The sequence below is a fragment of the Delphinus delphis genome, chromosome 5 (assembly GCF_949987515.2).
Source record: "Delphinus delphis chromosome 5, mDelDel1.2, whole genome shotgun sequence".
Taxonomy (NCBI): domain Eukaryota; kingdom Metazoa; phylum Chordata; class Mammalia; order Artiodactyla; family Delphinidae; genus Delphinus; species Delphinus delphis.
Genome location: NC_082687.1, coordinates 26,860,910 through 26,874,723, shown reverse-complemented (window position 1 = coordinate 26,874,723; position 13,814 = coordinate 26,860,910). Strand labels below are relative to the sequence as shown.

Here is a 13,814-nt window from a genome sequence, read left to right as displayed (position 1 = left end):
CAGGATTCTCCAGAGAAACAGAATCTTTCTTTCTTCCCTCCCTCCCTCCCTCCCTTCCTTTCCTCCATTCCTCCCTCCCTTTCTCTCTCTCTCTCTCTATTTATTATAAAGAATTGGCTCGCATGTTTATGGAAGCTGACAGTCCCAAGATCTACAGGGTGCGTCGACAAGGTGGAGGCCCAGGAGAGCTGATGGTGTAGGTTCCAGTCTGAGTCTGAAGGTCTAAGAACCAGGAGAACCAGTGGTGTAGTTCTAGCCTGAAGGCTGGCAGGCTGGAGACCCAGGAAGGGCTGATGTCTCCATTAAAGCCTAAAGACAGGAAAAAAGCTGTTGTCCCAGTTCAAAGGCTGTCGGGCAGGAATTCTTTTCTTAATTGGGAGACGGTCAGCCTTTTTGTTCTTTTCAAGCCTTCAACTGATTGAATGAGGCCCACCCACACTAGGGACAACCACATGAGGGAGGACAATGTACTTCCTTCAGTCTACTGATTTAAATGTTAATCTTATCCAAAAAACTCCCACAGAAACCCCCAGAATAATGTTTGACCAAATATCTGGGCACCCTATAGTCGAGTCAAGTTGACATATAAAATTAACCATCTAAGTCACTCTTTTATACCCACCATTAATTCTTTTTTTTTTTTTTTTTTGAGGTACTCAGTCCTCTCACTGTTGTGGCCTCTCCTGTTGCAGAGCACAGGCTCCGGACGCGCAGGCTCAGCGGCCATGGCTCACGGGCCCAGCCGCTCCGCGGCATGTGGGATCCTCCCGGACCGGGGCACAAACCCGTGTCCCCTGCATTGGCAGGCGGACTCTCAACCACTGCGCCACCAGGGAAGCCCCACCATTAATTCTTTAGTGTCATGGTACAGCTTTTATAAAGAAACTGCGATGACGACAATATCCCAAATAAAAAGAGATATAGAGCAGCTACCTTATGTAGGTAAACCCTATTTAGTATATGTGTAAAGGCTCTTAACATTGAAATTAGCACAGAGAGACTACAAGCAAAATAAAATCAAGATTGCAACAACTTTATTCTAGTTACTAACTAGAGATTTGGTCTTCAGCAATTCATTTCACCTTTTGGGAATTTGCTCTCTTCTTTTGAAAACTAGGTGATTTTTACTTTTTATTTACTTTTTAAAAATCCCCATTTTATTAATTTATTTCATTTTCTATTTAAAAATTTTTTTGTTTTTAAAAAACTTTTTTATTGAAGTATTAGTTGATTTACAATATTGTATACGTTTCAGGAGTGCAGCACAGTGATTCAGTCATACATATATACATGTATATTTATATATATTCTTTTTCCCTTATAGGTTATTACATAACATTGAATAGAGTTCCCTGTGCTATACAGTAGGTCCTTGTTGGTTATCTATTTTATACATAGTAGTGAGTATATATTAATCCCAGCCTCCTAATTTATCCCTCCCTCCCACCCCCCTGGGTGATTTTTAAAGATCCCCAGTAGCCCCAGGATCTTGGGTTCTTGAAGAATGAATAAAAGGGGTAGTCCTGTGTGTCGGCCAGCAGTGTCACACACAGTGACACATCCTTGAAGTTGTGTGCATGGTGTTACCTGTATTTGCACCCGAATGACAAAAATAATTCAGCCTGGCCTTTACTTGTTCCCAGTCAGTGGAAAGTAAACAGTTCATCCTAGGAAATATCATGTCTTCTTTATGAATGTCCTCACCCCGCGTCTCTTCCTGCCCCAGGTACCCTGCCCTCACACGGAATCCGAAACGGCTTCCCACCTCACCTGATTAACTTTGATCAAAATGTATTTATGCCGCAATGTTACCTCAGCCAGACTTTGGGAATTTAATCTTGTCGTTTCCTTTTTTGAAGTGAAAGACTTAGCCCTGGTCTGTAAGAAAATGTGGAACTCTGCAGTCCCCAGAATTCACATTTTATTTAAATCAGTGGATCAGGAAGACTTGAATACCAGTTTTACTTTGCAGAATGAGAAGAAGGAAGGTCAGAAGGAATGGGGCATAGCTTTCCCACACTGCTTTCCCCAGACCCACAGTGAGGATGGGGGTGAGGGGTCAGGTCCAGATTGCTGGTGGGAGTGCAGGAGCGCCACCTGCAGGCCCTGGGAAACCACACCCTGGGGCAATTGAGCCACTCCCCCCCCCTTTTTTTTTTTTTTTTTTTTTTTTTGCGGTACGCGGGGCCTCTCACTGTTGTGGCCTCTCCCGTTGCGGAGCACAGGCTCCGGACACGCAGGCTCAGCGGCCATGGCTCACGGGCCCAGCCGCTCCGCGGCATGTGGGATCCTCCCGGACCGGGGCACGAACCCGCGTCCCCTGCATCGGCAGGCGGACTCTCAACCACTGCACCACCAGGGAAGCCCGAACCACCTCTTTTAACTGACTCTGTCCTCCCCTGCCTCTCCCCAGGGTCCTCGGATATGTTCTGTGTTTTCTGATACAACAAAATTCCTTTAGTTTGAGTTTGGGATGGTAACTTAACTGTTTTAAAAAATGCATCCATGGATCTCTTATATTATTAATCCATTGCTGCATAGTTGGGTCATTGGAACATATTCCCTTTATCAGGAAAGATGTTTTTGCCATATATAGAAAGTCAGTGCTGCTAAATCCGCTGAAGAAGCCTGATTGCTAAGAGGAGTCAGAGTTCAAAATAGAGGAGTGAATTTATTGAAAAGTTTAAAAATTGGCCTAAAAGTTTACACAGCGTATTAACAGTGGTTGTCTCTGGTATTTTAATTTTCATCTGCATTTATCTTCCCCCCGACCCCCAGTATGAGCAGGTGTTATTTTTGTAAACAGGAAAAAACAGCATTAAAACATTTACAGAACAAACCATTTTATTTTAAGCAAATGCACTTCAGTGAACACCAGCACAATGAAACCTTTTGGGAAAAAAATCAAGAATAAGTTTGCAGTTGAGAAGACGTTGCACGTCCGTTTTCACAGATCTGCTGCCCAAGAATTGTGAAAAATTTTGCCCCCTTGAGTAAAGCTTACATCTCACCTCAGTGCTGAATAAGATATTTCCTTATCACATTTGGAATATTATTAATTTTATTACTTTTTTTGTTTTGCTTTACGTAACTCCTTAGAAACTAAATATTGTATTAAGTGGGACTTAGTTTGCAAATTGTTTTCCTTATTAGGAGAAACCCAATTTCCTTGAAATAATAAAGCAATTATCAGGAAAAAGAAGAATATATTATTTCCCACATTACTGTAACATAGTTATCTTCCTTGCTTTGGCTCATTTATTGTAGAATTGTCTAGATGCCCAGGATTTCCGATGAGTTCAGTTTTACTGTGTACCAAATTTCTGAAGATGGTAATAACAACAAGGACATGTGATTACAACAGCAGTAACATGTGCTTAGTGTTTTACAGTTTACGGAGCACTTGTATACATATTCTCAGATGATCCACAATATTGTTATATCCCAATAAGGAAACTGATTCTGAATGGTCAAAAGGTCGGCCCAGTGTCAGCAACGCATGGTAGGCTGAGAAAAGGTTGTGCACTTTAGAATTAGACAGACTTGGATTCAAAACCAAGGCCAGGCATGGACTAACTGGCAAACAAACCATTTCTCCACTTAAAGACCTGTTTTCTTCCTTTTTCCTAAGGACATCTTGAGATAATCAACGTTAAGTGCCTACAGTAGACTTCCAGGCACAGAGTGGATTCTCGATAAATCTTAGTTCTCCTGCCTCTTTCCTTTTACCAACTGCATCCTGGGTTCAGAGCATCATTTGGGAAATGGACCTCTTGGTCATGGAGTGTCTGGCCTCTCTGTTCTTTCTTGTTAATTATACTGAGGGACTCTCGGGCACCTTCATGCTCTGGTAGACCAGGACCCTAGGAGAACCAGGTGCCTACTCTTGGCACCTTGCACAGTACCTAGCACATAGGTCCTTGATACACATTTGTTGGGTGAATTATTGAGCTATTGAGCCAATGCATGTTTAGCTCCTGGAAACAGCACTTGGGACACCCTAGGGTGCCTGACCCACTTAGGAGTTTGCTCTGGCTGGTTAGTTGCACAGTGGCCAGTGAAGCAATCCCACCCCCTTTCTGCCTGCTTTCTGCCTTTCCAGTAGAGGTCAGATAATTTCTACTCTCCATTCCGTCTCCATTAATTTGAATCTCTGATACTGGTGACAACGGCCCTCTTGCCCATGCCCCAGGGATGGTAGCCCCTGACATGGTGGCAGAGGTGGGATAGATATGAATGTCCTCCGTTAGAACAGCCATGAGCAGTAGCTGTAAGAGTAAGAGTAGGGGTTTCTGAGGGTATATTTCTTCATCCAGGAAGAAATGGGTGAGGATATGTGTGTGCATTCACATACACAGGCATGTATGTTGTAGCTTTTCTATTCTCCCTAGAAATACATTCCATGTATTTCAAAACTGCATTTAAGAATATTCTTCACTGGCCTCCCAAAGGCGTGCATGATCCCCAAAAGATTAAGAGCCCCTGCTGCGGTCTGAATGTTTGTGTGACCCTCCAAATTCATATGTTGAAGCCCTAACCCCAATATGATGGTATTTGGAGGTGTAGCCTTTGGGAGGTAACTAGGGTTAGATGAGGCCTAGAGGGTGGAGCCCCCGTGATGGAATTATCGCCTTTACAAGAAGAGGAAGATGGCCCTCTCTCTTTCCACCATGTGAAGAAACAGCAAGAAGGTGGCCGTCAGCAAGCCAGGAAGCAACTCTTACCAGACACTGAGTCTGTGGGCGCCTTGATCTTGGACTTCTCAGCTCCAGAACTGTGAGAAATAATTGTGTTTTTTTTTTTTTTTTTAGCCACTGAGCCTATGGTATCTTATTATAGGAGCTCAGAGCAAGACAGCCCCTTGCACCAAAAAGAATTAGTCACACAGGTGGAGTTGGTGGCACAGCGTTCATTGGACGAAATATCCTGTATTCAGGTCTCACAAGATTCTTGTAATACTACTTAGCAACATTTTGATATCAGAATTGTTCCCAACTAGCTATTAGCCCCATATCAGACTCAGCTAGTTCTAAGATATGAGAATTAATAGGTTAAATTATTAAACTATTTAATACAACAAATTAAAGTGCTTTCTTGGGAGCAGGACTCTAGAAAAACTTAACCGAGACCCATTGCCTCATAGGCCTTGGCGTCTTGACAGATAATTCCCCCCTTTGGTAAAGACGCTAAAGCCACAGCGAATGGCTTATGTCTCACTTTTTTTATGTCCTGTGGGTTTGTGGGGAGGGATGTTTCTTCCTTTAAATGTCATTTTATTTATTTTTTTTCCGCACATAAACATTTCTCTTTGGAGAGATCAAAAGATATAAATTATATTGATTTATTTACATTGAATGCTTTTATTTGGCCTTGTATGCATGCTGAGTGCTCACAGAAGTTATTAGATTAATGAGTCTGGAGACTAAAGTCTTCTGTTTATCTACGTATTTGGGAAACAGAAGATCTCTAAGACATTTAGTGTAAACTTGCCTGCACTATGTAGCTAATTGCCTCAAACTCGACCCAGGAAACTCTAGAGCTTCATCTATGAGTCTATCATAGGGCCATAAAAACACTAGCTACCACTCTAAATCATTGTATAAGGAGGCCCTTCCTTCTCCTGCCATCCTTTTACCCTCTCCCCTGGTGTTACCAGGAGGCCACAAATTGGTATTTTGTGACTTTCCCTCTCCCAGATACTTACGGTATCTCCTCTCCAGCCCTTCATAAATTCATATGACCTTAACCATCTCCTCTCCAGCCCTTTATAAATTCATTTTATTCTTCCCTTTACCTCTTCTCTTAGTCCTCATGTAGCTATTTTGCTCTATATTCGTGGTATTTATCCATTGCTTCCTGAACCAAACAGAAAAGTAGAGAAGTGCCAGCTTACCCATAATAATAATAATAAATAGTTAACATATGTTAAAAAAAAAGTAGATAAGTGGATTTCCAGTAACATTCTGTGACGCTCCTTTCCTCATAATCTGATCCAGGATGAGGAGACTCTGGTCCTTCTAGCTCCACTTCTACCAGAGAAACTTTTAGCTGTTATATTTGTCTGAACACTCCTAGTAAAACTTCATTTGAACAGAGGGTTCTGTGGGTAAAGGAGTTTAGAAACCATTGAACTAGAGAATGTTCTTAGCAAAGTTTACCACTACACTTTGACTCTGGTACAGGCTAGGGGAAAACTTTAATTGTCCAGTTATCCAATGAGGTACACCATGATAAGTGTGTAGTAATACCTACTATGTTGCCCCCTGAAGCCGCATGTCTATGTGGACAAAAGGACAGAGCTATCTGGTTAGTTATTCGTCTTTGGGGACTGTACTGGGCTGAATAGTGTCCCTCCAAAATCCATGTCCACCAGGAACCTCAGAGTGTTACCTTATTTGGACATAGGTTTTTACAGATGTTATCGAGTTAAGATGAGCCCATATTGGATTAGATTGGGCCCTAATCCAAAAACTGGCATCCTGATAAGAAGACGGAAGTTTGGGCACAGACACGTAGACATACAGAGGGAGAACACCATGAGAAATAAAGATCTGGGGAAAGAAGAAGGTGGATGGACCTATGAGTGTGGGCACAAAAATCTTTGGACTTATAACAGTGTCTACTAGGAAGCATTTATGGCAGAGAAGGCAGCGGGCAGTAAGTTGGACAAAATGATGCATCTGGTGGATGTCAGCCAGACGCTGTTGGTGCTTGTGCACTGGGCCCGTGAGTGCAGTGCCCATGTGTTCCAATGATCCTTTGCGATGTAACAAACCACACCAAAATTTAAGGGCTTAAACCAAAAATGATTGTGTTGTTTTTTAATTTCTCCTGATTCTGTGGATTGCATAGCTGGTTCTTCTGCATGATTGATTCTGGTTGAGCTAGGCCTATTGTCTAGGGAGCTTCGGAGCTCTTCCACAAAGCCCCTTGATTTAGCCAGAGTGGGCTTCCTCATAGCATGATGGTCTCAGCATATCTTCTGGCTTTTTAAATGGTGGCTGGCTTCTGAGAGAAAGGATTCCCAAGAGCATGAAAATAGAAGCTACTGGCTTCTTGCTGCTAGTAAGTCATCCCAAAACTTAGTGTCTCAAACTAAAAGTGATTTATTGTTTTTTATCATCCTGTGGGTCAGAAATTTGGGCCAAGCTGTGATGGATGGTTCTTCTGCTCCCTGTGGTGTCAGCCATGCATTTTGCTGCATTCAGTGAGAAGCTGGTCTGGTTTTGTGGTCCAAGAAGTCTTACTACTTGTCTGGCACCCCAGTGCTTTGGTGCTTCTCTGTGGTCTCTTATTTTAGTTCAGGCTCATCATTCATTCACCTAGATCAAGTTTTGTTTAGCAGAAGATGGGTTTACATTCACTGCCATTAGTAGTGTCTTATGACCTACAGTACCTGATTTACTGACATGGATTCTCCATAACATTGCCTTGGACCAAGTGACCTAATCTGGGGGCAAAGGACATGTGTCCATTGGCTTATGACCATAAGATCCATGAGTACTACAATAGACCACATCACTGGGAAGCAACGGTCTGATAAAATGTTGGAAAAATGTATTAAAGGATCAGATAAGATGAGAGCTTGGAGACAACACCCTGTGGGCTTGGGGCACTGTCTCCCAATTCTGAGATGCATAATACCAGGTTCTTCAGAGGGTCTCCAGCAGGACCAGATTCTAGTTACCTACAGATGTCATGAGCTTAAAATAAACCATTTGCTGACTTTTCTTTCTTCTCTCTCTTAATTTTCCATCTCCTATATTATGTTTCCCAGAGTCACCTTTCAAATAAGCCACCTGTCCAAGTCTGTGTCTCAGGCTCTGTTTTAGAGGGAAGCCATATTCAGACCCTACTTAAGATGTATTACTTTTTGCTAGCATGAAAAAAATGGAAATTGACATTGTTGGTATACAACTTGCTTTTCAGATAACTTTTTGGGTAGATTCCCAGAATTGCAATTGTTGGATCAAGATGTGTAGACTGCACTTAAGGCTCTTGCTATGTCCATTGAAAATAGTGTTATTTCTAGAACAAATTTGATCTGTTATGTCTCGCTTTCCTTGTCAATTTTCATTTCTGAAGTTGCAAGAAAAAAGCTTGGGAAATCACTGACTTGCTTCAAAAGTCATGAAATAGGAGTACTTGAAATAATGGTTCTCATGCCATGTTTCATTAGTCAAGTCCATTTCTCACTAATTGACAAAGTACAGCTAGAAACAGCTAAATACAGTTGTCCTTCACAAAAGAAAATTCTCAGAAAAAAATATGTTCACATGAAAGGAAATTCTGGGACTCTGAACACTTTCTGATAAATCATTTCAATAAAATTGCTGTGGGTGTTAGGGAAACAAATGAAAGTCTCTTCTCACTTAAGGGCTTTACCAGGTAATAAAGTATCACTTAAACCTTTCGTCTTTTGATGGGGGTGGAGTTTATGAAGATAGCAAAAAATAATAAGCTAAATCAGAAAATTCCTTTCCCCCCTCAGATTTATAGTGTTCATTTATCTCTCTATATATAAACCACATCCTTTGGCTCAAGAAAAATGGACCTTAAAAATAGTTGACTTTCCTGGTAAGTGATGTTTGTTTGTGCAATGGAAAACTCCACTAACTTTGAAGACTGAGAACTTAATTGATATCAAAGTTGTTTTTAATATGAGTTCACATAAGAAATAATGTGAAATTTTTAAGGGGAAGTTCACAAGTGCCCCAGAAGTGTATTATGTTAGTGTGTAACTTAAGCTCTGGTGGCTATGACTAAGGTTAACAAATTATAGGGGACCAGATTGTTTTAAAACCAGTATACCACTCACATATTTCTGATTACTTAAACATTTGTCATTAAAAGAAACCAGATTTTGGTTCAAATGGACACTAAGTCCTCTTCTTCTCAAAGTTCCAAAATAATAGAAAATATACCTTACAAAAGAATAAGACCAAAAAAAAATCACTGAAAAGTGAGGACAATTACCATAAGCAGCAAACTAGAAGAGAATTCCTGGAGAATTCCTGATTGAAAGCAGAAGGTGTTTTATTGATGGAAAAGGCACAACAGAGGAAAAACAGAAAAATGCAATGGCAAAGAGTTTAAGGATATTTATTGGTAGAAAAACTTGGTAAAATGCCCAGTGGGGAGTCAGGGCTGTCTCAGTGGGCATGTGACCTGTACAGTGGCAAAGTGCCTGTGCTTGGAAGAGACCTCTACTTGGTTTAATGCTCTGACATTGTCTTGAAATTCTTAATAATTTTTAAACAAGGGACCTTGCATTTTTGTTTTGCATCAAGACCTGCAAATTATATACTGGGTCCTGTTACTACTGTTCTTCCACCCGCTAAATAGGGGCCATGAGGAGCAGTTGCTTTACTCTTAGGCCCAAGTTAACCACGGATTTTAGTTAACAATGGGCTTGCCTGAGGCTCCTAGAGAGATCATTCTGAGCAAAAAGTAGCACAGAATTTATGATAACTGTCGACTTGTGAAACAAAACAAGATGAAGAAGAATGAGGAGGAGGAGGTGGAGGAAGAAGAAGTTTTCTAGGAGTAAAATAAACTAAGCAGTCCTTCATAATTTGATATTTGAAAGTGTTCTCTGCTCACCCATATTGGCTGCCTGGAAACACCCCTCTGTCCACTTACCTACTGTCAGATTCCAAGGGAGAGCCCACTGGAGAAAGGGACCCACACAACTAGAGAGAAAAACTGTCTCAGTTCCCTATGTTAACTAATGTCATCCACCATTGATAAATATGAATAGATAACAGCTCAGCAGACACAGGAGGAAAACAAGCAATGGGCAGGGGAAGACTAAAGGTGAAACAATAACCAATCCTGGAGAAAACAGATAATTCAGGGAACAGAAGAGAATTTTTAAAATTCTAAAGACTATCCTCAGAGATATTTAAGAAAATATTGTGTCTGTCAAAACCAGGCTGCTATATAAAAGGAGAAAGCAGAGTTTAAGAAAGAATACACGTAAATTAGAGAAAGAATGCCCCCCCTCAAATGTATGGACTAGCTGAGTTATAAAATTAATGGGGAAAAAGATCAAGTTGATAGTTTAAGGATAAAATGAGATAAGCTCTTAGAATTTAGAACCGAAAAGAAAAAGAGATGGAAAATATGCGAAATCTTTTCCTTTAACTCTTATGCCCTGCTTTCTTGAGTCAAATAAAAATACGAGTAAATTATAATTAATACATTTCCCTGAATCTTAAGACTCTATAGTTTTCAGATGGCAAGGGCTCACAGAGCTCCAAGCAAAGAACAACAACAACAACCAAAACAGAACAGAAAAGAACATTAATCTGTTTTGTTCCCAGCTATATTGCTTGCACTCCTGTATCACTTTTTTGGTAAAAACTTGTCGAGTGAAGGAATGAACAGATGAAAATATCCCCATAAAGCGTCAAAATTCCAAGGGAAAAGAGAATAATCTCGACTGTGACCAGAGAGAATAAAAGAACATCTTACTTCAAAAGAGTAAGCATTTGATTGTTAGTAAATGTCTCTTCAACATCAATGGATACTGATGACACAAGCGATACCTTCAGAATTTTGAGGGAAAAGGATTTTGTACCTAGAATTCATTACACAGCAGAATTATCATTCCAATATGAAGGAAAAATAAGGACATTTCCAATACTTTCAAAAGAAAGACATTTTCTCCCATCTGAAAAAATTACCTAAGGATATTCACTAGGACAAAAAAAAAAAAAAACGAGAGGAAGATACAGAAGCAGTAGAAGCCAGGAGTTCAATGATAAGTGATTGCAGGATGGCACTTGTATAGAGGCTTAGAAAGCAATAATCCATAACAGAACAGGAAGACAGAGGCTCTGTAAAGAACATCTTTAAGAAGAAAACTATTTCTCACCACAACTAGTGTTATGAAAAACACAGAGCATCTTAATATCATGAAAGGATATTTCTCTTCAGCTGTCAAAATAATAAAAGACAATGAGAAGGTAAAATGCTTTATCCCATACATAGTCCAAATATATACCGAAGCAAATTTTACTCCTCTTTTGGCTTGTAGGGCAATTTCTAGATAGTTCTGCCTGGTCCCATCTTGGCTGGAAGATGAGGCTTTCTCATGATGTCACTGTCATCCCAAAAAGCATTAAAGTCTCCAAAGGTTGATGAGCATTATTGCAACTGGATTGTCACTGATGATGAATGGCGAATGCTCCTCGGTTCATGGCCTGAGTGAATTTATTTTGCTAATATTTTGTTGAAAAATTTTGCGTCTATGTTCATCAGGAATATTGGCCTGTAGCTTTCTTTTCTTGTAATGCCCTTGTCTGGCTTTGATATCAGGTTTTGCTGGCCTCAGAAAATGAGTTTGGAAGTGTTCCCTTCTCTTCAAGTTTTTAGAAGAGTTTGAGAAGAATTGGTGTTGATTCTTTAAATGTTTGGTAGAATTTCACCAGTGAAACCAGCTGATCCTGAGCTTTCTTTTGTTAGCAGAGTTTTGATTATTGATTCAACCTCCTTACTTCGTAGTGATCTTTTCAGATTTTCTATTTCTTCATGATTCGTTCTCGGTAGGTTGTATGTTTCTAGGAATTTATTCACTTCTCCTAGGTTATCCAGTTTGTTGGTATATAATTATTCATAGTCATCTATAATAATCCTTCACATTTCTGTTGTATCGGTTGTAATGTCTCCTCTTTCATTTCTTTTTCTTGTTTTTGGCCACACTGCAAGGCATTCAGGATCTTAGTTCCCTGACCGGGGATCGAACCTGTGTCCCCTGCAGTGGAAGCATGGATTCTTAACCATGCTTCACCGCCAGTGAAGTCTCTCCTCTTTCATTTCTGATGTTATCTACTTGAATCTGCCAAAGCTCACTCTCACTGCTGTTGTGAGCATGCACAGGGAGCTGGCCATGGGGTGCAAGGTGCGTGTGTGGGTGAGGTGTGTGGCGTGAGGCATGCTGGGGGTGTCTGAGGGCCACTTGGGGACATCTGAGGCAAGGTGTCCCCAGGTGCGTGTGGGCAGGCTTCCTGAAGGAGTCTGTGACATGCGTGGTAGGATCTGCTTCCCTTTCATGCCCTCTGAGAGTCTTATCTGCCTCTCTTTCTGTCACTCCCCACTGCCCCCAGTCGTGCGTCTCACGATTCAGTACTCTTTTGGTGTGAGCAGGAAATGGGCCTCTTTGGCAGCATCCTGCACAGCTGGAGAAGCCAGGTGCTCCCTCACACATTCCGTCTCCCTGCACCGTCCCCTCCCACCCCTCCCCCACCCCTTGTGGGAGGAGTCACAGCCGAGGGCTCTCAGGGCCTTAGCCTGTGCTATTTTCCAGGAGGGGTGGTGCAGATAAAGTCAGGCTGTTCCTCTTACCCTCTCCAGTATGTCCAAACTTGGATTTTTTTTTTTTTTTTTGGCTTCAGTGGTGTGCTGGCCCTTCTCTGCTGAAAACTTGGACTTCCACGAAGACTCTCCCATCTGTGGGTGGCTGTCTAAGGCAGTGTTCTCCAGGGGCTCCCAGACCGTGTCTGAGAGCAGCTGGAGCTGGTTCCTGGGCCACTTCAGGGTCCACAGCTGGGACCAAGATCTACATGCCTATTACCCAATGCAAAGTGGTGGGAGGTGGGGCAAGAGTGTCCCTGGGTCCCTTGGCCTATGGTGCTGAATCCACAGCTCCCACAAAGGCACTTTTGTCTGAGGATGAGTGCTACATTGTTGTTGGAGTAGGCACTAAGAGTGGGGGATGGGTTGTTTGGCCATCTTGCCGATGTCATTCCTAGTTTGAATAATTTTGGAGAGCTCTGGAGCTTAGGGGCTGTCCCAAGTGGTTTGGTACTTGGCTCTGGGATAATTAGGGCAAGGAGTTAGGGTCCCTGAGTGCCAGAGCCAGATAAACGTGGTGGTGGAGTGTGGGCTTGGGATTAGTTGGCTCGCATATGAAACGTGTGCTTTGCAGGCCCGTTGTTTGCTATTTCAGGAATTAGCTAACGCTAAGAGGGGCAGTAAGAGGAGAATAAAAAACCTCTTCTTTTATTTTACCCAATTAGGTTCATCCTGTTTAGTAAACTGATGAATTCATATGGTGTTGTTTGAGTCGTGGGCCTGGGTTGGGGAGGAAAGGTAGACATTAATTTTTCCTTTTATACTTTCATAATTATTATCATGTTCATGTATTCCTTTTATAAACCAACAAGTATCATTTCAAGAAAAAAGATAATCTTGCAAAAGAAAGAATAAGAAAGCGAAGGAAAAGGTTGTAGAATCCATATTTTTGGGTTTCCCAATGCAAAAGACTTCATAAAAATTGCTACTGTGTGTCTTGGATGAAAACTTTGCATCTGATCTTTCACCGCTATTTAATTTAGCATTTATCAAACTCTGCAGGATGGAAACTAGTTCATTTCTTTTGCTCTCTCTCTTCCTCCCTCCCTGCCTCCCTCCCTCCCTCCCTTCCTTCCTCCCTCCCTTCCTTCCTTCCTACCTTCCTTCCTTCCTTCCTACCTTTTTCTGCTATTTTTCACTTAAGCAGATTTCCAATGACCTGAGTACCATTGGAAGTAGATCTGTCATACCTAGAGTGATAACTAGGGTTATCATTCTTAACCAGGACACATTTGAATGTGAAAACGAGCACTATTAATTAAGAATTACCCTGGGGCAACAGGCATAAACGGGAATAGTCTTGGTCAAAGTGGAACATATGTTCACCCTAAGTAAAGCTCTTCTTCATTGGATCCCCCTGAGTGGAGGAAGAAACTTCACACTCTGCAGAAAGGCACACAGCCCTGTATGATCTGGCCATAGGCTGTCTCTCATGTCACTCCGTGCTTCCAGTGCCT

General features: G+C 41.6%; 1 long non-coding RNA gene across 1 annotated transcript in view; it reads left to right on the top strand.

Moving 5' to 3' along the window:
- The window catches only part of LOC132425806 (uncharacterized), a 35,973-nt gene extending 34,990 nt beyond the window's left edge, over positions 1–983 (top strand). Inside the window, exon 3 of the long non-coding RNA XR_009519506.1 lies at positions 653–983. This is a non-coding gene — a long non-coding RNA (uncharacterized lncRNA). The remainder of the gene's footprint in view (positions 1–652) is intronic.
- The last annotated feature ends 12,831 nt before the right edge of the window (positions 984–13,814 follow it).